The following is a 21,061-nucleotide window of genomic DNA, read 5'->3' on the forward strand; positions in this document are numbered from 1 at the left end:
TGAGTTCCTGGCTGAAATGTCCGGCAGACGCCGAACCTTGCTGGAAAGAAGTCTCCCACGCATATCAAAGCACTTGGGCGTTAAAGGGGTTGTAAAGGTACACATTTTTTTTTTCCTAAATAGCTTCCTTTACCTTAGTGCAGTCCTCCTTCACTTACCTCATCCTTCCATTTTGCTTTTAAATGTCCTTATTGCTTCTGAGAAATCCTCACTTCCTGTTCTTCTCTCTGTAACTACATGCAGTAATGGGAGGCTTTCTCCCTGGTGTGGAGTGTCGTGCTCGCCCTTCCTTGGACTACAGAAGAGTCAGGACGCCCACTAACACACAGCTCCTTTCTCTATCTGCAACATAGAGAGCGTCCTGACTCTCCTGTAGTCCAAGGGAGGGGGTGAGCATGACACTCCACACCAGGGAGAAAGCCTTGCATTACTGTGTGTAGTTACAGACAGAAGAACAGGAAGTGAGGATTTCTCAGAAGAAATAAGGACATTTAAAAGCAAAATCGTAGGATGAGGTAAGTGAAGGAGAACTGCGCTAAGGTAAAGGTAAAAATTGTACCTTTACAACCCCTTTAAACTCAGTTCACATATATGCGGTGCGGGAAAGGCAGCAAATCCTGAGCAGTCCCCGCACCACACTGAATTCGCACACTCTGTTCATGCGATCCGCATTGTCAATGTTAAATTATTGACACTTCAAAACACATGCAATACGATATCTGGTGCAACGAAAAAAAATAAAATAAACTCCAATTACAGGCATTGTCCCGCACTGCATATATGCAAACCCAGCCTTAAAGTGATTTTAAAGGCTGAAGGTTTTTTACCTTCATGTATTCTGTGCATCGAGGCTGCTCTGTACAAAACCATTTCACAGAGCAGGTAGGTAGAACATGTTTGTTATTTAACCGGTTACCACCCAGCCACTGTACACAAACGGCCAGGTGGGACAAGAGCAGTTCTGACTGTACATAACCGTATGTCGCTTGGAACGTGGCCACAGAGCGACATAATCCCGTGATGGCTGTGTCCCTCACAAAGCACATCATAGATCAGGATATGGGTTCTCCGATTGGTCCTCCCAATCATATGATGGCTGTGTCCAATCATAACCACCACACAATGTAAAAAGAATCATGTGCCTCTGTGTAGGCTTTTCTGCTGAGCTTGGGGGATCGCTGCAGCCAGTGATCAGTGATCTCAGTGTAGCTGATGATTTTACTGTTCAGCTACACATCGGTCACACAGACATCAGCTATAAGACACCAGTGCACCAAGCACCATCTGTCCCTGTCCACAGAGCACATCAACATCTGGCACAGTGTATCAAATATATATATTTTTTACAAATGCTATAATTAATTTCATTGGACAGAATTATAATTTATTCTGGCCATTGAAATGAATTAAAACTCAAGCACTTGAAGCATTAGCACGCGTTTATACGCGTCAAGCTTTTTTTCTGCCAAAACACTGCTTCTTCTAGACGTGCTGGCAGTGTCTTTTTTTTGCCTCTAAACACCTATATGTGCATTGATACATACAATAAGGGGTGTTTTAACTACTTGCCGACCAGCCGCCGCAGTTATACGTCGGCAGGTCAGCTCCCCTGCGCGAGAGCCCGTAGCTATACGTCGCTCCCTGAAGCGGCCACTAGGGGCGCGCGCGTGCCCCTCACTCATCCCTGATCCCGGCGCGTGTGCCCGGCGGGTGCGATCACCGCTGGGCACCCGCGATTGCTCATTACAGAGTGTGGACCGGGAGCTGTGTGTGTAAACACACAGCTCCCGGTCTTGTCAGGGGGAGAAATGAATGATCGTCTGTTCATACAATGTATGAACAGCAATCAGTCATTTCCCCTAGTGAGTCCCCCCCCCTACAGTTAGAACATACTTAACCCCTTCCCCACCCCCTAGTGTTTACCCCTTGCTTGCCAGTGGCATTTTTATAGTAATCCAATGCATTTTTATAGCATTGATCGCTATAAAAATGCCAATGGTCCCAAAAATGTGTCAAAAGTGTCCGCCATAATGTCGCAGTACCGAAAACAATAGCTGATCGCCGCCAATACTAGTAAAAAAAAAAAATTAATAAAAATGCTATAAACTACCCCCTATTTTGTAAACGCTATAACTTTTGCACAAACCAATCAATAAACGCTTATTGCGATTTTCTTTTTACGAAAAATATGTAGAAGAATACGTATCAGCCTAAACTGAGGAATTTTTTTTATTATATATATATATATATATATATATATATATATATATATATATATATATATTTTTTTTTTTTTGGGGGGGGATATTTATTATAGCAAAAAGTAAAAAATATTAATTTTTTTCAAAATTGTTGCTCTATTTTTGTTTATAGCGCAAAAACTAAAAAACGCAGAGGTGATCAAATACCACCAAAAGAAAGCTCTATTTGTGGGGGAAAAAAGGACGCCAATTTTGTTTGGGAGCCACGTCGCACGATTGTGCAATTGTCAGTTAAATCGTCGCAGTGCCAAATCGCAAAAAGTGCTCTGGTCTTTGACCAGCAATATGGTCCGGGGGTTAAGTGATTAAAGGCATATATACAATTTTCCAGATGCCTGTAAGAGCAGTTAAAAACATCCAGTGTGCAGGAGGCCTTATGCCACAAACACACACTTGGAATTTCCGATGGAAAAAGTCCGCTGGGAGCTTTTCATCGGATGTTGCGACCGTGTGTGTGCCCCATCGAACTTTTTCCGTCGGAATTTCCGATGGACTAGGATAGAGAGCAGGTTCACTACTTTTCCGATGTGAAAAATTCCTATCGGAAAATCCGTACGTCTGTATGGAATTCTGACGCACTAAAAACCACGATGCTTGGAATCAAGTTGACGCATGCTCGGAAGCATTGAACTTAATTTTTCTCGGCTCGCCGTAGTGTTGTACGTCACCGCGTTATTGACGGTCGGAATATGGTGTGATCGTGTGTATGCAAGACGGCCTGAGCGCAATTACGTCGGAAAAACCATCCAAGTTTATTCCGATGGAAAAAACGGTTGTGTGTACAGGGCATTAGGGGGTCTGCATTCTGAATAACGTAGTAAAGAAGACCCCTATGGACAGCAGCATTGTCAATCTGAAGAGAGGGTAATGTTGGACTAGCAGATTTATATGGTATTGACTAATACAGTGGTCTCCAAATTGCAGCCCTTTGCTTGCTTTTACCTGGCCCATGAGGCACTATTCCTCCCACTGATAGAAGCCAGAAGTCCTCCAACTGACACCAATGATGAGGCACTATTCCTTCCACAGACACCAACAGTGGGGCACTGTTCCTCCAACTAATGCCAACAATGGGGCACTATTCATTCTACTAATATCAATTATGAGACACTAAAGCCATGTACACATGATCGGTTTGTCCGATGAAAAAAAATAGAACATGTTTTAAATTTTTCCTATGGATAAAAAAACAATAGAAAAATCCGATCGTCTGTGTGGAACTCCATCGGAGAAAAATCCATGCATGCTCAGAATCAAGTCAACGCATGCTCGGAAGTATTGAACTTCATTTTTCTCAGCACGTCGTAGTGTTTTACGTCACCGCGTTTTGGCACAGTCAGATTTTTGACTGATGGTGTGTAGGCAAAATAAACAAAGATAATAATCGCGCTAAGGAATAATTAGATAACTCACTGATTATAGTAGAGATTTACAGAATTATGATAAATTATGTTAAATTAATAACCCCAGCTGCAACACTTGTAACACGTGATATACATGTAAACCAGACAAAGAAATATAAATAAAGTGTTTGCGCTAGAAATACCACCTAATAAGGTGTGTAATTATTCCATACATATATGGGTGACTACACCCTCAAATTCCTGAAAAAAACGTGTACAAAAATAATAATAATAATAATAATAATTGAAGTGGAAATAAATTAAATAATTTATGTGTATATGTCCCAAATTAGGCCAATAATGGCGTTACCCAGGACAGTTACTATAAACAAATAACCCTGTGTAGATATATGATATTACCCTTCAAACATTAGAACAATTCAAACATAAGGACAATATAACCTTAGTGAAAACAATCAATAGTGAGATAACTGAATAACGTGTCTAGATTATTAACCACAATAATTATAGGCTTCTGTAAACCAGAAAAAACTGTCCCAAAACAAGGAAACGACATAAGTAGTGGAAGAACATATAACAAAGTCCCAATCCAGCTGAGATTTCACTGTAGAATCCACCACCGATTAGAAACTGAAGTTGGTACAGGAGGAAGCAGGGAAGAGTCCCGAAGATCACACCGACAGAACAAAGGTGAGTAAATACTCTTACCGGATCACCATAAGTTTAAGGCGTATCGATCCACCGATCGGATGTATCAGGACAGGTAAAATCCTACACTTCCAGCGGTATCTTGCAGGTTAAACTGACTTCTTTCACTCAGAAGATCTCGCAGGCTCCATCTCCCAATAAGTAACCAGGAGGAAAAGAATGAGGGCTCGAGATCGTGAGGTACCGTTAGGCAATTTTATTTGAAAAGATTTGTAGCCACAGAGCACTACATACATTTAAAATTGCCGCCAAATAGCGTGTAAAAACACAAAACAAACTAGAGCACAATAATGGTCGTACGCCCGTCCTTTCGGGTCATGTACAGCGCGGTGACGTCAGTGCGTAAGACTGATTAAAGTCAGCTCCATCGGATATCCTACGAAAAAATCCATCGGATTAGATTCCATCAGATATCTGATCATGTGTACAGGGCTTAATCCTTCCACTGACACCAACAATGGGGCACTAATCCTCCCACTAACACCAACAATGTGACACTATTCCTTCCACTAATACCAATGATAGGGCACTATTCCTACTGCTATTACCAATGATTGGGCACTATTAATTCCACTAATAGAAATGATGGGACTTTATTCCCCCCATTGATGGGGCACGATTCCCCCTATTAATACCAATGATGGAGCAGTATTTCTTCCATTAATACAAATGATGGAGCACTATTCCCCCCATTATTAACAATGATGGAGCACTATTCGCGCCCCCCCATTAATAACAATGATGCAGCACTATTCCCCACCCCATTAATAGCAATGATGGGGCACGATTCCCCCTATTAATACCAATGATAGAGCACTATTCCCCCCCCCCCATTAATACCAATGATGGAGCACTATTCCCCCCCATTAATACCAATGATGGAGCACTATTCCCCCCCATTAATACCAATGATGCAGCACTATTCCCCACCCCATTAATACCAATGATGGAGTACTATCCCCCCCCCCAATAATACCAATGATGGAGCACTACCCCCCCCCCAAAAAAAACCAATGATGGAGCACTATTCCCCACCCCATTAATACCAATGATGCAGCACTATTCCCCACCCCATTAATACCAATGATGGAGCACTATTCCCCCCCCATTAATACCAATGATGGAGCACTATTCTCCACCCCATTAATACCAATGATGGAGCACTATCCCCCCCCCATTAATACCAATGATGGAGCACTACCCCCCCCATTAATAACAACGATGGAGCAACCTTCCCCCCCCCCAATAATACCAATGATGGAGCACTATTCCCCACCCCATTAATACCAATGATGGAGCACTATTCTCCACATTAATATCAATGATGGAGCACTATTCACCCTTGATAATACCAATGATGGATCACTATTGCCCCCCATTAATACCAATGATGGATCACTATTCCCCCCATTAATACCAATGATGGAGCACTATTCCCCCCGCCCCATTACTACCAATGATGGGACACAATTCCTCATATTAATAACAAAGATGGAGTACTATAGTATCCTCCCTATTAATACCAATGATGGGGCACTATTCCCCCTATTAATATAAACTAATTAATACTAACCATGGTCCTATTGACAAACCAGCCTGAAACACTTTCTATTCCCATTGGCCACAGTGGGAATAGACCCCTTCTGTAGTATGCACACTGTAACACCATTGTGGACAGGCAAGAAAGAGTCACCTTGTATTTCTGACTGTTGTGTAAAGTAGGGCTATGTTTGAAATGTTTTCACTTGACAGTGTACACTTTTTAAACTTGACACAAAAATTAAACCACTAAGTGTCCAAGTGTTACATCACACCACTGGTCACACACGTTAATGCAACATCTGCCTAGAACCCTTATAAAGGTACGAAGGCACTTCCACCCACTCTTTTGCCATAAGTATTCGTGCAGGATGGTCTACACCTGGGTTTTTGCTTACTCCTTCCAGACACTCTTACCCTTTTCCCCACACTTTACTGTATGAGTACTCCACAGCATAAGAAAAATACCCTTACTTGTAGCTATAAAGGAGACCAGGCAAAAGGGAGCCAATTCTAAACAATAGGTGAACATTCACTCTGCCGAAGGCCCTCACAACACTCAAATTCAGAGTGATGATGCATCCCTTGCACCGAGCAGGTCTCGGCACTGAATTCTTGCTCAGGTAACAAGCGGCTTACTTGACAAAAGCAGAATTTTCTTCATCCATGTCACATTTTCTCAAATCACTGACTTAATTATGCCATCTTTGTCCAAGGGTCTGAAATGCCAAATAACTTTTTCTATTCCCTTTTCTCAACTGAGTTGGACCCTATATGCTGCTCCTAAAGGATGCTGAATCAAAGGGGGATGAAGAGGATGTCAAGGCAGTGTTGGAGAAAGCTGCAGAGAATCTACAAAGCATTCCTTGTCCATGAACAGATATACTAAGGAATTTGTAAAGGGTGTCGTAGACACTCTTAAAAATACCCCTCTGGGAACAGTATGGAAAATTAAGGTGCTTGTGCCCAATTCATTTACTTGTCAGTGTCTACAATGAGGAAGGAGTGTTCACATCTGACACTGCATCTGGCCACTGCGCTCATCACACTGACAGGCACATGGCTGAAGCCTGATGGGAAACTGAGAGACTAGTTTCCCATTGAGTCTGCTTTACTTTTATTTGACAGCACACAGGAGTGGCAGATCCTTAGCAGGTATTCTGTCTAATAGTGGTTTTGGAATCTGACCACTGTTGTGCACCATCAATCACAGGCAATATGGGCTTGATGGGGAACTAGTCTTAGGCCCGTACACACGTCCGAGGAACTCGACGTGCCAAAACATCGAGTTCCTCGTTGAGTTCTGTGTTGAAGCCGCCGAGGATCTTGGCGGGCCAACTATCCTCATTGAACAACGAGGAAATAGAGAACATGTTCTCTATTTGGCCCGACGTTCCTCGTCGGCTTCCTCGGTGAAAAGTGTACACACGACCGAGTTTCTCGGCAGAATCCAGCTCCGACCGAGTTTCTGGCTGAATTCTGCTGAGAAACTCGGTCGTGTGTACGGGGCCTTAGAGTTCCCCATTAGGCTCTGCCCCCCAACAGATAGACTCTATTTGAGTTGTTGGGTGGGTGGAGCCTAATGGGGAATTCTGAGACTAGTTCCCTTTCAGGTCCACCTTACCTTTGATTGATAGTAATGGACACACAACCCCCCTTTCTCCCGTGTGTCAACTTTGAGTTGTCCCAATTGCTGCCAGTTTTCTTATCAGTGAACTGGCAATACTTCTTTTAGAATTTGCACAGCCATAGTGACAGATTCTAAAAAAGGTAGTAAAATTACTTGAATCTAGTGCACGTGTTGGTTCTTGGACCGAAACTGGAATAATGCCACGTACACATGCTCGGAATTTCCGACAAGAAAAGTTCGATGTGAGCTTTTGGTCAGAAATTCCGACTGTGTGTAGGCCCCATCGGACATTTTCTGGTTCTCAAATTTTCAGATGGGAAAAATTCTTGTCGGAAATTCCGATCGTCTGTATGCAATTCCGAAGCATAAAAATCCTACGCATGCTCGGAATAATTAAACTTCATGATGTCGTACGTCACGTGTTGTACGTCACTACGCTTCTGACGTTTCGGAATTTCCAACATTTGTGTGACCGTGTGTATACAACACAAGTTTGAGCCAACATTCCGTCGCAAAAAAAATCCACGGTTTTCTTGGTCCAGGCTTTCATGAATTTGTCACTTGCATATTAAAGGGGCCTAATGGACAGAAAAGTGACAATACTATTTTATTGAATTCCCCTGAAAATGTATAGCCTATATTGACTGGGACAATCCAGAAACAATTTTTTTCCTGCCAAAAATCTTTTGATGAACTCTATCCAGTGGAAAAAAAAAAAGTTTGCACAAAACATGTGGTTAAAACTGCTCACAGAAAATTTGAGAAGTTTTTAAAAGCTCTTTACCCTGGCAGGTTTAGCCATGCAACTAACTCTTGCTGTTATTTCTGTATATCAAACTGAAAATAATTGAACTAGGACAATGAATAACTAATATGACTGTCTTTAAAGATCATTCTTCTGCAGAGCAATAACAACTGCCTTCTGCTCTTCTTTTCTGTCTACAGTATAAAGCCCTGGAACACATCATGGGACAAAAATGGAAAGGCGCCTCTCATGTATGCCTTTTCAAGGAAGTCTTTCTGACCTCCTTAGGTTCTCTGCACCTAAAATACTTGGGTCTGATCCTGGATACATCCAAGACCAAGGTCTATCTTCCAGAAAATAAAGTTTTCTCCAAGAGTTCATGCTCGACAACTGTGATACAAAAAACATCTCACAGTGAGATTTGCCATGAGAGTTCTGGGTCTAATGATGGCCTCCTTCAAGGCAGTACCTTTTCCTAAGTTCACTTAACTCTCCAACTAAACATTCTGGGCCATATTCTGAGTATAGTTACGATGGAGTATCTCAGGATACTCCATCGTATCTCTCTTTTTTGGCCAGTGTATCTATGCGAGTGATTCTTAGAATCATTTTCGCATAGATACGCTTAAGATCCGACATGTGTAAGTCACTTACACTGTCGGATCTTAAATGTAATTACTCCGCCGGCCGCTAGGTGGCGTTTACGTTCAGGTCTCATTTGTTTATGCAAATGAGCCTGATACGCCGATTCCCGAACGAACTTGCGTCGCATAACCGTTGCTAACGTTGTTTGCGTAGGCGTAAGGTTACCCCTGCTATATGAGGGGTAACCTTACGCCAGTCCCACGTAGGCCATGTTAAGTATGGCGTCGGGTCCGCGTCGTGTTTTCCCGTCGGGTACGTCGTTTTACTACGTTAGAATCGGGGGCGCGCTTAATTTAAATAGAAGCCGCCCCCTTGGATTTACGCGGGGATACGCCGGGCCAAATACACTACGCCGCCCCAAACTACGGAGCAAGTGTTTGGGGAATACAGCACTTGCTCCTGTAGGTTGGGGCGGCGTAGTGTAAATGGCTTACGCGCCGCCCGCCTACAATCTACGGGAATATGGCCCTCTGTCAGCATGGAAAAGGGTCTTTGCTTGGGTATACCCATGCTTCTATCCACCCAAGCAAGAATGCCCTTGTCCTGGTGGATCACTACATCAACTTTAATATTTGGAAAATCTTTCCTCCATTTTAAAAGTTCTTACAACAGATGCAAGTCTGTCAGGCTGGGGAGGAGTCTTCCAATCTTTGACTGTCTAGAAAACATGGTCAAGAGAAGAGACCAAACTCCCCATCAACATCTTGGAGCTCAGAACTGTCAGGTTGTGTCTTCAGCACTGAAACCCACTTCTATCACAGTATATTGGCCATCAATGAGGCATGAGGAGCCAGCTATCTTCAGTGGAAACAAACAAGAATATTGCAGACAGATTCAATGCTCATTGATTGGACAACTGACAGGCAGATGATCTCAGCTGCCATTGGACCAAGCGGAATGGTCTTTTCATCCAGATGTGTTTAAACCGATATTCCAGAAATGGGGAATCCCAGATGTGGACATCCTAGCTACCAGATACAACAAGTTTCAAATTAAAACCAGGGATCCTCTAGTTATCCCTCCGGAATCAGTTTAGGCTAATCTAAACCTTTTTCCCATTAAACATTCTGACTTGCCTGCTTCACAAAAGAGAGCAAGAGAAGAAAACCGTAATTCTACTGGCACCAAACTAGCCACCTGGTACACAGATTTATTCAGACTTCTTGACGATGACCTCTCGTTTTTCTCAGCAGGCCAGATCTTCTATCACAAGGCCCTCTATTACACCCTGCTTCACAATCTCTGACTTTAAAGGCTAAGTTCACCTTTTACAGAAAATGGCCTATGCAGTCAAGGGGCCCCAGTAGATATTAAAAATCTGTCCCACTTTGTAAAATAATCATTCATTTTATTATTTTACCTGTAAGCCATTTGGGTCTCCTCTGAAGCCTAGCTAATAAACTTCTTGTTAGCAACCTGACTTTTTGCTCCCTCCGAGCATTGCAGAACTGAAAACCAACGTTTTTTTTCCTGTCCTAGCAATGAGACAGAACATGGGGGTTGCAAACTAGGAGTTTATTAGCAAGGCTTCTGAGGGGATCCAAATGGGCTACGGGTAAAACAATAAAATTAATGATTTTACAAAGTGGCGCACATTAATATCTACTAGGGGCCCTCTACTGCATAGGCTATTTTTTGAAAAAGGCGAACTTAGCCTTTAAGGCATTGGCTGTTGAAACTCAGGTCTTAAAGGACAGAGAGATTTCTGAGCCTGTGATTCTTACCTATCTGAACACAAGAAAATACACTTTTAGGAAGTTTTATTATCATACCTGGATAACTTGGTTTGCTTTGTGTGAGTACAATCAATTCAATCACAGAGACTCTGCATTCTGACCTTCCTGCAAAGAGGCCTTGACCAAAAATCTAGCTCTTCGCACCCTCAAAAGGCAGGTATCAGCTGTATCCTTCCTTTTTTAAAGTCCTTCAGATTCTCAATGCCTTGTAAAAACCTTTATCCAAGGTGTTTCATGTGTCGGCCCCCTTTGCAGCACTTTATGCTTCCCTGGTATCCTTAAATGGGAAATAGTGTCACACTTTTGAAAACTACGAGAAGACAGGTTTGTTATTGAAAAATAAACATGCAAAGTTTCTTCTGCATGGAAAAAAAACTACCTAAATGCTTGCAATCTTCTTTGGAATGTACAGTGAGCCGCTCAAGCAGTTTACATTCTGGCAGAGCATCTGCAGGCATGTACTGGCCATCGGGATTACCGGGACTTTCCTGTTGGCCGCTGGCTCAGTGGGACGGTTTCAGCGGCCACCTATTGCATCTGCGGTGCAGTGAATTCCCCCCGGAGGTCCGCATCGATTTACCCGTCAATTGCCGACAGCTGGCGCCTGATGGGTAGATCCAGGTGCATGCAGAGTAGTGCAGGAAGCGTCTGTAATAAGTTCTCTCTCATGTCATGCAGCGCTGCTCCCCGGCGGCCCCTCCTCTCGTCCATCCCCATTTGCTTGTGACATCATCCGGGATGGATGAGAAGAGAGGAGGGGCCGCCGGGGTGCAGCGCTGCGTAACATGAGAGAGAACTTATTTCAAACGCTTCCTGTGCTACTCTGCATTTGAAGTAAATGCTGTGTCCCATGTGCTCTGATGTGCCCCATGTACCCTGATGTGCCCCAAGTGCTCTGATGTGCCCTATGTACCCTGATGTGCCCCATGTACCCTCATGTGCCCCAATGCGCCATGTACCCTGATGTGCTGTGCCCTGTACCCTGATGTCCTGGGCTCTGTACCCTGATGTGCTGTGTCCTGTGCGCCGATGTGCTGTGTCCTGTGCTCCGATATGCGGTGTCCTGATGTGCTGTGCCCTGTCCTGATGTGCTGTGCCCTGATGTGCCATGTCCTGTACCCTGATGTGTCATGTGCCCAGTCCTGATGTGCAATGCCCTGTACACTGATGTTGCCTGTTGTGCTTGGCTCTGTACCCATATGTGCTGTGCCCTGTACCCTGATGCGTGCTGTGCCCTGATGTGCACTGTACCCTGATGTGCTGTGCCCTGGGCAGATCTGGATAAAGTCCAGTGCCACATTTTTGGCCCAGTCCAGCCCTGAGCATCTGTGTGCTAAGATGACTGTACTCCATGCCGTATCCGCCAGCTAGAACAGTCACAGCCACTTTAGAACCTAGCTAGAAGGTGCCAGCACTGGCAAGGCATGTCGGACCAATAAAGGTAAATATCACAGAGGTTAGAGTTATGGGGATTTGGAGCAGATCTGGAGGTTGATTGAAGCTGAACTCCAGGAATTTAGTTGCTTTGGAAAAAGTTCTGGATTACTACGGGATGGCAGTCACATGAGTGGAAAGCTCCCGAACGCAAGTATGCATCAGGAACTTTCCAGTACCTGCTGGTAACTGTACAGGGAGCTCACTCTCAAGTGGTCTCTCTGTGTTAAAGCCTATTTACTGAGAACCCATATATTTGCATACGCCCTGCTGGAACTGGTTGATTAAAAATGTACATTTTTACAAAGTGCTAGCAGCATAGCTATCATTATACTTTTGCCACTCTGATGCTATGTGCCATGCTGCGTGTGAGAAGGCAGTGCCTCTCCTGTCAGTGTGTAGTCGATAGCTGTGCCACTGGAGCTCCAAAAAACTGTCAGATCTAAATTAAAGAGATAAGTTCACAAGGTGGCATGCACTTCGTTGGCTTTTTACACATAATATGCCAGAACATTTTACAGATTAGAGTTCAGCTCTAAGCTCAGTCAGAAGTCAGAATGGTTTCCGGAGATCACATTTTCTCTTTGATCCATAGCAGAAACAATCTTAATTGTAATGTGAATTCTATGAAATTTAAAGAATTTATAAAAAAGAACAATCTTAAAATCCAAATGGGCCCTGGTTACATTTTGTGAAAAAATGGCTTTCTTCTATGCCCCTATTTTCTATGGTCCAAGTATGTTGTTGAGGTTTTACCTTACATCTTGGGTCTCCATATTGGATCATACTGAGCTCTACATTTTCCCTGCCTTTCAACCCATATACCCCTTTTCCCTCCACAGTAAGAGCAAGGCTTAGCTGGGACTTACCATATGTGGAGTCACATGGGTCTCCACTGTGGTGCTGAAAAGGCAGGTATTTAGCTATAGTATGTGGGTTACTAACATGGATCAGATAAAAGATTAGTTGGGAATAATGCTAGGGATTTACTGTTAACGGTAAAGTAGACTCTTCATAATGTATCTATGTAAACCTGCAAAAGAGATCAGATTGATGTAAAAGATCTTTTAAATATGTGATCGTTTTTAAAATCTTATTTCTTTAAATCCAAACTTTTTTATTGACAAGAATAGTAAGTGACTTGCATGCACATCATAGTAAAAAAGGATATACATGACAACCAATAGCACAAACATTGTGCATAAGGTAAAGAGCGGAAAAAAAGACCGTACATATAAAAAAAAATTAAAGAAAGAGAAAATACAAACAACCAGAGCTTGTTGATGGACAATTTCTCAGAATGGCATTTTTTTTACTTTTGAATATAAAACTCAGAAAAATTCCCAAGCTAAGGCCAAAACCATTGTAACTCCTGGTGGGTTCAAACTTGTAACAGCCTATTACTAATTGTGATGGGGCGAGACTTGGGTTATCAAGCCAACTCTGCCAAAATGAGATTCAATTTATTAACTGCTTTTTGATGGCGATATGCTAATTGTTCTCTAGATAGAAGGGAGTTAGCATAGGTGATCCACTGCGCCTTAGCAGGCATGGTGGCTGCCAACCAAAATCTGGCAATCAGCTTTCTAGCCAGGTACTTAAAATCTTATTTCTATGAATAGTTTTCAATTTTATATGTCCATGGGGTAAGCATTATTTGCTGTCACATATGCAGACTCGGCTTCCGCTTTACAGCGCTACACAATTGTATTGCTTTACTGCTCCTTCTCACAATGCGAGTCTATAGTCTGCCAACTCTGTAAAATCTATGCACTTCCTATGCAGCTGATATCTTATCTCAACAGTCGCTAATCAGGGAGTGACAGTGGTAAAAAAATTGTAGCTCATTCTAGTGGCTAATCTGCTTACCGTATCTATACTTTTAAACACAAACTATTACTAGAGCTAAAGTGATGTATGCTCCTTATTGGAAAGGAAGGTGGCAAAGTGTGTTTTTATCTAACCCACCCCCACATTAAGGCCCCCTGTACCCATGAGGCTGACATTGTGCCCCTATTTGAAAAAAGGAAAGCAGTCCATAAATATATTCTAAATATATTTTATTTACATCACGTCATTATTTGCCAAGGCACATAAAGAATATTAAGTAAAAATGTAATTTATAGAACATTTATCAATGTTCATGAATAAACGTTATGCATTCTCTGGTACATAAATGTCAAATTGTATGTATTTTCATCTGTGCATACTGCTGGAAACAAATATTTAAAGGGTAGGTTCACCTTTACCAACATGATACATCCGTATTTAGTGTGTAACATGTTGGGAATTACCAGCCCCCCTGTGAATGAGACAAAAACTACAAGTCCCTTCTGCCACCGAGGCAAACAGACTTGTAGTTCTCACGCAGACTCTTCCTACAGCTCAGGCAGAGAGCTATAGGCAGGATCTGTAGGAGCCTGACATTGCACCTGCAATTCACTGATTGTGGGTGTCACGTCTTGAAGGCTCATTATATTACCTGCAAAATCATGTATATATACACACACACACACACACATTATATATACACATATATACACATACACACACACACACACACACACACACACACACACACACTTTGGCAACAGTTTCAAAGTAAACAGTGTACACATCTTTTTTTTTTATTTAAATGTAAAAAATATATGCACTCAGTAAAGTAACTGATTTGCCATCCCTGATATATGGATTATAACAAGAGCAAGTTTCCCCTGCTTTAAAAGTAACATCTTTTGTGATAGATTTTTTTAGTATAGATTGTTTGTATACAGTATTATTATTTTTAAGATTCGTTTTTTTTTTCTTTAGAGCTGTATATAATGTATTACTGGAGATAGCACAAATAAACTATGGGTTTGATTTACTAAAGGCAAATAGACTGTGCTAATTTTCCCATGAGCTTAGTGAATGTAGTGAAGCTCAGCTGATTTCCATCATCCAATCATGTGCATGCAACAATACTGTTTATTTTCCTTGCACTTGATTGGGTATTCTTTGCAAAGTAAAGCTTTGCAAAGTAAATTCACTAAGCTCTAGGTAAAACTAGTGCACAGTCTATTTGCCTTTAGTAAATAAATCCCTAAGCGTATACATATGTACAGCCATGCTCTGTGTAGATCCATTATTCCCCACTGAATGTGCAATTACACCTGATTGTAACAATAAGATATGTAAAACGTTATGTAATCAGAACCACCATGTACAACAAATAGAGCAAGTCTGGTTGTGTTTATTGTACTGTATTGGTTTAATTTAGTATAACAATAAAGAGAACCAATGAAAATGTTTAAAGCGCCCACTGCAATCTGATATTAGTTCACAAATCCAAACTTTCTTTGGATGTCCACGTCACTGCCTAGGTGATGTGGACACCTCCTTCTAGTTGCCCAGTGACAGGGTCCTTAGAAAACTCCAGTGGAGAGATGTTAGAAAAAGGTGACAGGTCTACTGCAGCTCTGGATAATCAGTTGTGACTCATGAAAGTGGCACCAGTGAGGGATACAGAGTTATTCAAGTATAATTTGCTGGATGGGTGTAGGAGGGAGGAAGCATGTGTGGCATAACGAGAGATGGGATGTAAGCCAGATCAAGGATGCAAGAATTGTGTTTAATCACTATACAGAAGTTATATATGTAGCTCTTTTAGCTTTCTAAAATCCTGTATAATGTTATGCAAATCTTGTGGTACAGAAATGAATCAATGTTGTTGATTGTTGACAATGTTTTCCTAATATGCCAAAGAATTAGAAAAGTACAAGGAGGGAGAAGGATAAAATCTGAAAAAAGAAAAGAAAGGATTTGAAGTGAAATAGGCAGGGAAGCTGATATGAAGTACAGCCGGTCCTCTTGTACTGGGCCCAAGCTCCATCAGCTAACCAGGGGACCTGGGACAGCTTTATTGTTCATTTCTGCCTAAACTAATAAATGGCTTATACTAGATCGCACCCTCGCTCCTACTTCCTTAAAAAGAGAAGTACATTTTTTCTTCCCTGATTAATACTTCCCTAGGTGGATGCAGCATCGCTCTGATACTGCATCTGTCTCTAACCGCCTCTGCACCGAGAACAGAGCAATCGAACACCGACGATCACTCAGTTTTCAGAGCTCCGTGAGAAGAGAGCCGTAGACTGTCAGTCAGAGCTCTCTGCTATGCTCCCTCCTCGCTCACTGGAGCATTGATCTGTGGACGGGGCGGACCGGCCGTCTCAGGCTCTCAGACAGGCTGAGCGGGGTGTCAGTCCAGGCACCTGGACTCCATGTTCACGACGACGCGGTGCCTGGACTGACATTGGTGACGTCAGCAGAGAGCGAACTGCAGTCTTCTCTCTGCTGAAAATGGGTCACAGGAAAGCAAAACGAATTGCACTCCTGTGACCCATAGGGGACGCCAAGCCAAACGAGCTCAGGCTACACTTCTCCTTTAAAAAAGGCTATTATTATTACCCTGGGCCACATAAAGTCAACAGAGGGTCCCAGGAGGTGGGAGCAGAGACAAGACTTTTTTTCATTTTCAGGGCACAGGCATATAAAGTCAGTGCTGGTGTTCTGCTGCACCCCAAGGGGTGGGTGGGGGGTAGGCAGGGCCCTGTTAGAAAGGCTGTACAGGGCTCCATGATTTCTAGCAGCAGCCCTGAAAATAGGGCCAATAAGTAGTGAGGGCTGGATTAAATAAGAGGTAAAGCATTACTGGATACCTACCCCTATTAGTTTGTCTTCTCTCCTTTGTGTCATGTCTGTGTGTAAAAATATTAGGTAAGTGTAAGATGTATGACATTTTTGCACTGTAAATTAAACTAATAAAAACGTATGGAAACGAAAGAAAGTAAAATGTAGAGCTCCTAAAATCACTGCTTGTGTTGGGTACTTTGGCACTTCATGCAAAATTTAAATAGAATTCCTTTTAGCTTAAAAAATATTACGTGGTTCCAAAAGAACACACAAAACCTGTACACTTCAAAAGCAAACAGCACTGTTATACATATTCAAAATATCGCATCTCAGTAGTGATGCTTTAAAATCAATACATTTCTGCTAATAGAACACTATCATACATGCATGTTATCAATATATTGTTGACATGTATAGGGTACAAAAAAATGAAGTAAAAATAAAAAACATATTTACAGAGTACACTGCAGGATACAGTAGCAAAAAAATTTCGCAAACCAATAATTAATTTAGAATGACTATAATGTCTGAAAGCATAAAACAAAAGTAATAACATAAAACAGCCTGTGCAATACAGGAAAATGGATATCTGCCTTCTCGGAGAACATCTAGAAATGTAATTGTGCCTAAACAAAACCCTGAAAAATTTACTTTGACTTAAAGGAATTTTTTTTTTTGCCTAAAATTAATGTCTGCAAGGTAGACAGACAGAATAGTGTAATGATTCTGTTAAAAAACGAGTAAATACCCATTAAATTCCTTCATCTATATCACCTCCGGCGTTCTAGTTTCTGTTCTCTTTCACTTCCTGGTTTGCATCGCTCGTTCATGTAAGAACTACATTTCCCAGTATGCATTGTGGCACGCCCAGTAATTCACACCTCCTTGAAGTCTCTAACACGTAAAGAGCGTCCTGCCGCACAGATGTAGTTCCCAGGAGGGGGTGAGCACATCACTGACCACCGCAGTAAAGCCTCCCTTCACAGTGGTGAGCTACAATCAGACAAGCAGGAAGTGAACAGAACAGAGAAGAAATAGAGCAACTTCTGAGCAAAAACGAACAATGTGAAAGTGAAGAGGAATGTCTGCAGGTAAAGGATGCTTATTATGAAAAAAAATTTTTTCCTTTACAACCCCTTTAAATTCCTCCTGAAAAAACATGACAGTATACTTCCTGTCCTGTGTGTAAAGCTTTATACTGTAGCTGTGTATCTGCAGGGCGAAATCTAAAGCTGACCATACACTATACCGTCAGACTGTACAAGCTTTATATAATCTCCTTAAGATTTAAAATATTGTAATATAAAGATATACCTAAACAATCTATTTAAATTGCATCCAATCAGACAGGCCCTTGTACTACATAGTTAATAGTAGATCTAAACGACGGTATAGAATCCGATTGTATAATGTACAGCCAACTTAAGGCAATGTGACCCTAAATGCTAGTCTGATTTGGTTTGCTGTTCTCCTTGCTGGAGAGGAAGCTGTACTCATTCTACTGTGTCTACTTTATCCATTCTTTAGATCTGTGCTTCTTTCACCTCTGTAATATTACTCCACCAGTTTTAAATTATTTCATATTTTTGTACCATATAGACCATGCCACCATATTTAACGATTAAATGCATTAGGGGGGGTTTATCAAAATCTGGAGCAGCTTTGCATGGTAACCATTCAACTTATTCAGCCTCTGCAGTTCCAGTTTGACAAAGAAATATAGAAGCTGACTGGTCTCTATGCACAGCTGCTACAGATTGTGGCTGCTTCAGTTTTGATTCCCCTCATTGTGCTCACAAATAGTGTTCTAATATTGAAAAATGCAGAACCTGTAAAATTTAGGGAATTACTGGCCAAAGTAAATGTATGATGTAATAGTATCATACTGTATATGATAGAAAAGATAAATCCCATTGCCCACTACCTACAAACCCTTCTTAATAATATTATAACTATTCCCACTGTTTACATTACCTAAAGGGCGGCGAGGCACAAAATATTTTTTTAAACAGCATTTCCTTTAAAATGCACAACTGTATTTGCTGGGGACAAACGTAATAGAGCTTAGACTGGGTGCTGCACAAGTCATGTTGCTCCATGTATTTTTAGGAAGACCATTTGGCCTTTCTGGAAAGGTCTCCCGGAGCTCTCCTGTAAACATTTCAGGCAGGGAGATCATCCAACAAAATATTAGAGCACTGAGACTCAGCAACAGCAGCAATACACATCCAGCCATTTGATCCTTGACTCTTCTGCAAGAGGGATTGGACAGATTTATAGGAAGATATTTCAACAGACTGTGATAATGAGCACTACATCCATTGGAGGTACTTATCATATCCCAGAAAAAAAAAGTGGATGTAAACTCACTCTCATTCTTTCTAAACTACTGCCATAGTGCTGATCTATAAGGATATACATGCCTCCTGCAGGTATTTCTTACCTGTCAAATGTCTCCCCTCTGTCTGTTATAAGAAGTGAATAACTGCAGATTCTGTGGATGGGTGGAGTCCTGATGTCAGTAGACTCCCCGTCCACCTCTACACTCCCCTTACACTGAATTCTGCTATGATCACAAACATCCAGTCAAAATCCAGAAAAGTAACCACATGACTTCAGAAAAGGAGTGGGGGTGGGAATTAAAAAATAATGCCTGTCTCAGGCGAATACATGAGATATGTAAATAACCTGTCATTCACAGCAAGGGGGAAGAACGGACAAAAGTTTTCTCCTGTTTGTCCATTTATCTCACTGAAAAAAGAAAAGAGGATTGCTCAGAGCTGGATTACCTCTTTGTGGCAAGACTGGGCACAGATGATAGGAAATCTTATACTCTGCATCGTGACAGCAACAAATAAATAAATAACAAATAATAATAGTAATATAGACGAGAAGTATAACTTGCTAGTATAGGATCTGTTATGCCCCACTTTTACTGCCATCAGGCACATATATACTGTACTTCATCAGCATTCTAGCAGGTTCTGGTGCCCTTGCATTTTCATGGTAACATGCTATAACTGGCATTAGGATTTGGTTTTACCTTTACTTTGGCATTTTTGTACACCATTTTATTGGGAGCAAGGGTGCACTGGCAAAGTAGGGGGCACACTGAGCAGATGGAGCTGGTTGGGAGGAGAGTAACATAAGTGGTAGTGAACTGACCAGAAATGGGGTAATATGAACAACAGTAAGGTAGCCATAAGGCGAATGATATGAGTGGGAGTGAGCTGGCCAAGAGAGGAGTGATATGAGTGGGAGTAAGCTGGCAACAACGATTGAAATGAGTGGGAGTGAGCTGGCCAAGAGAGGAGTGATATGAGTGGGAGTAAGCTGGCAACAACGATTGAAATTAGTGGGAGTGAGCTGGCCAAGAGAGGAGTGATATGAGTGGGAGTGAGCTGGCCAAGGGAGGAGTGATATGAGTGGGAGTGAGCTGGCCAAGAGAGGAGTGATATGAGTGGGAGTAAGCTGGCAACAACGATTGAAATGAGTGGGAGTGAGCTGGCCAAGAGAGGAGTGATATGAGTGGGAGTGAGCTGGCCAAGAGAGGAGTGATATGAGTGGGAGTAAGCTGGCAACAACGATTGAAATGAGTGGGAGTGAGCTGGCCAAGAGAGGAGTGATATGAGTGGGAGTGAGCTGGCCAAGAGAGGAGTGATATGAGTGGGAGTGAGCTGGCCAAGAGAGGAGTGATATGAGGGGGAGTGAGCTGGCCAAGAGAGGAGTGATATGAGTGGGAGTAAGCTGGCAACGACGATTGAAATGAGTGGGAGTGAGCTGGCCAAGAGAGGAGTGATATGAGTGGGAGTGAGCTGGCCAAGAGAGGAGTGATATAAGTGGGAGTGAGCTGGCCAAGAGAGGAGTGATATGAGTGGGAGTGAGTTGGCCAAGAGAGGAGGGATATGAGTGGGAGTGAGCTGGCCAAGAGAGGAGTGATATGAGTGGGAGTGAGCTGGCCAAGAGAGGAGGGATATGAGTGGGAGTGAGCTGGCCAAGAGAGGAGTGATATGAGTGGGAGTGAGCTGGCCAAGAGAGGAGTGATATGAGTGGGAGTAAGCTGGCAACGACGATTGAATTGAGTGGGAGTGAGCTGGCCAAGAGAGGAGTGATATGAGTGGGAGTGAGCTGGCCAAGAGAGGAGTGATATGAGTGGGAGTAAGCTGGCAACGACGATTGAAATGAGTGGGAGTGAGCTGGCCAAGAGAGGAGTGATATGAGGGGGAGTGAGCTGGCCAAGAGAGGAGTGATATGAGTGGGAGTAAGCTGGCAACAACGATTGAAATGAGTGGGAGTGAGCTGGCCAAGAGAGGAGTGATATGAGTGGG

The sequence above is a fragment of the Rana temporaria genome, chromosome 4 (genome assembly GCF_905171775.1).
Source record: "Rana temporaria chromosome 4, aRanTem1.1, whole genome shotgun sequence".
NCBI lineage: Eukaryota > Metazoa > Chordata > Amphibia > Anura > Ranidae > Rana > Rana temporaria.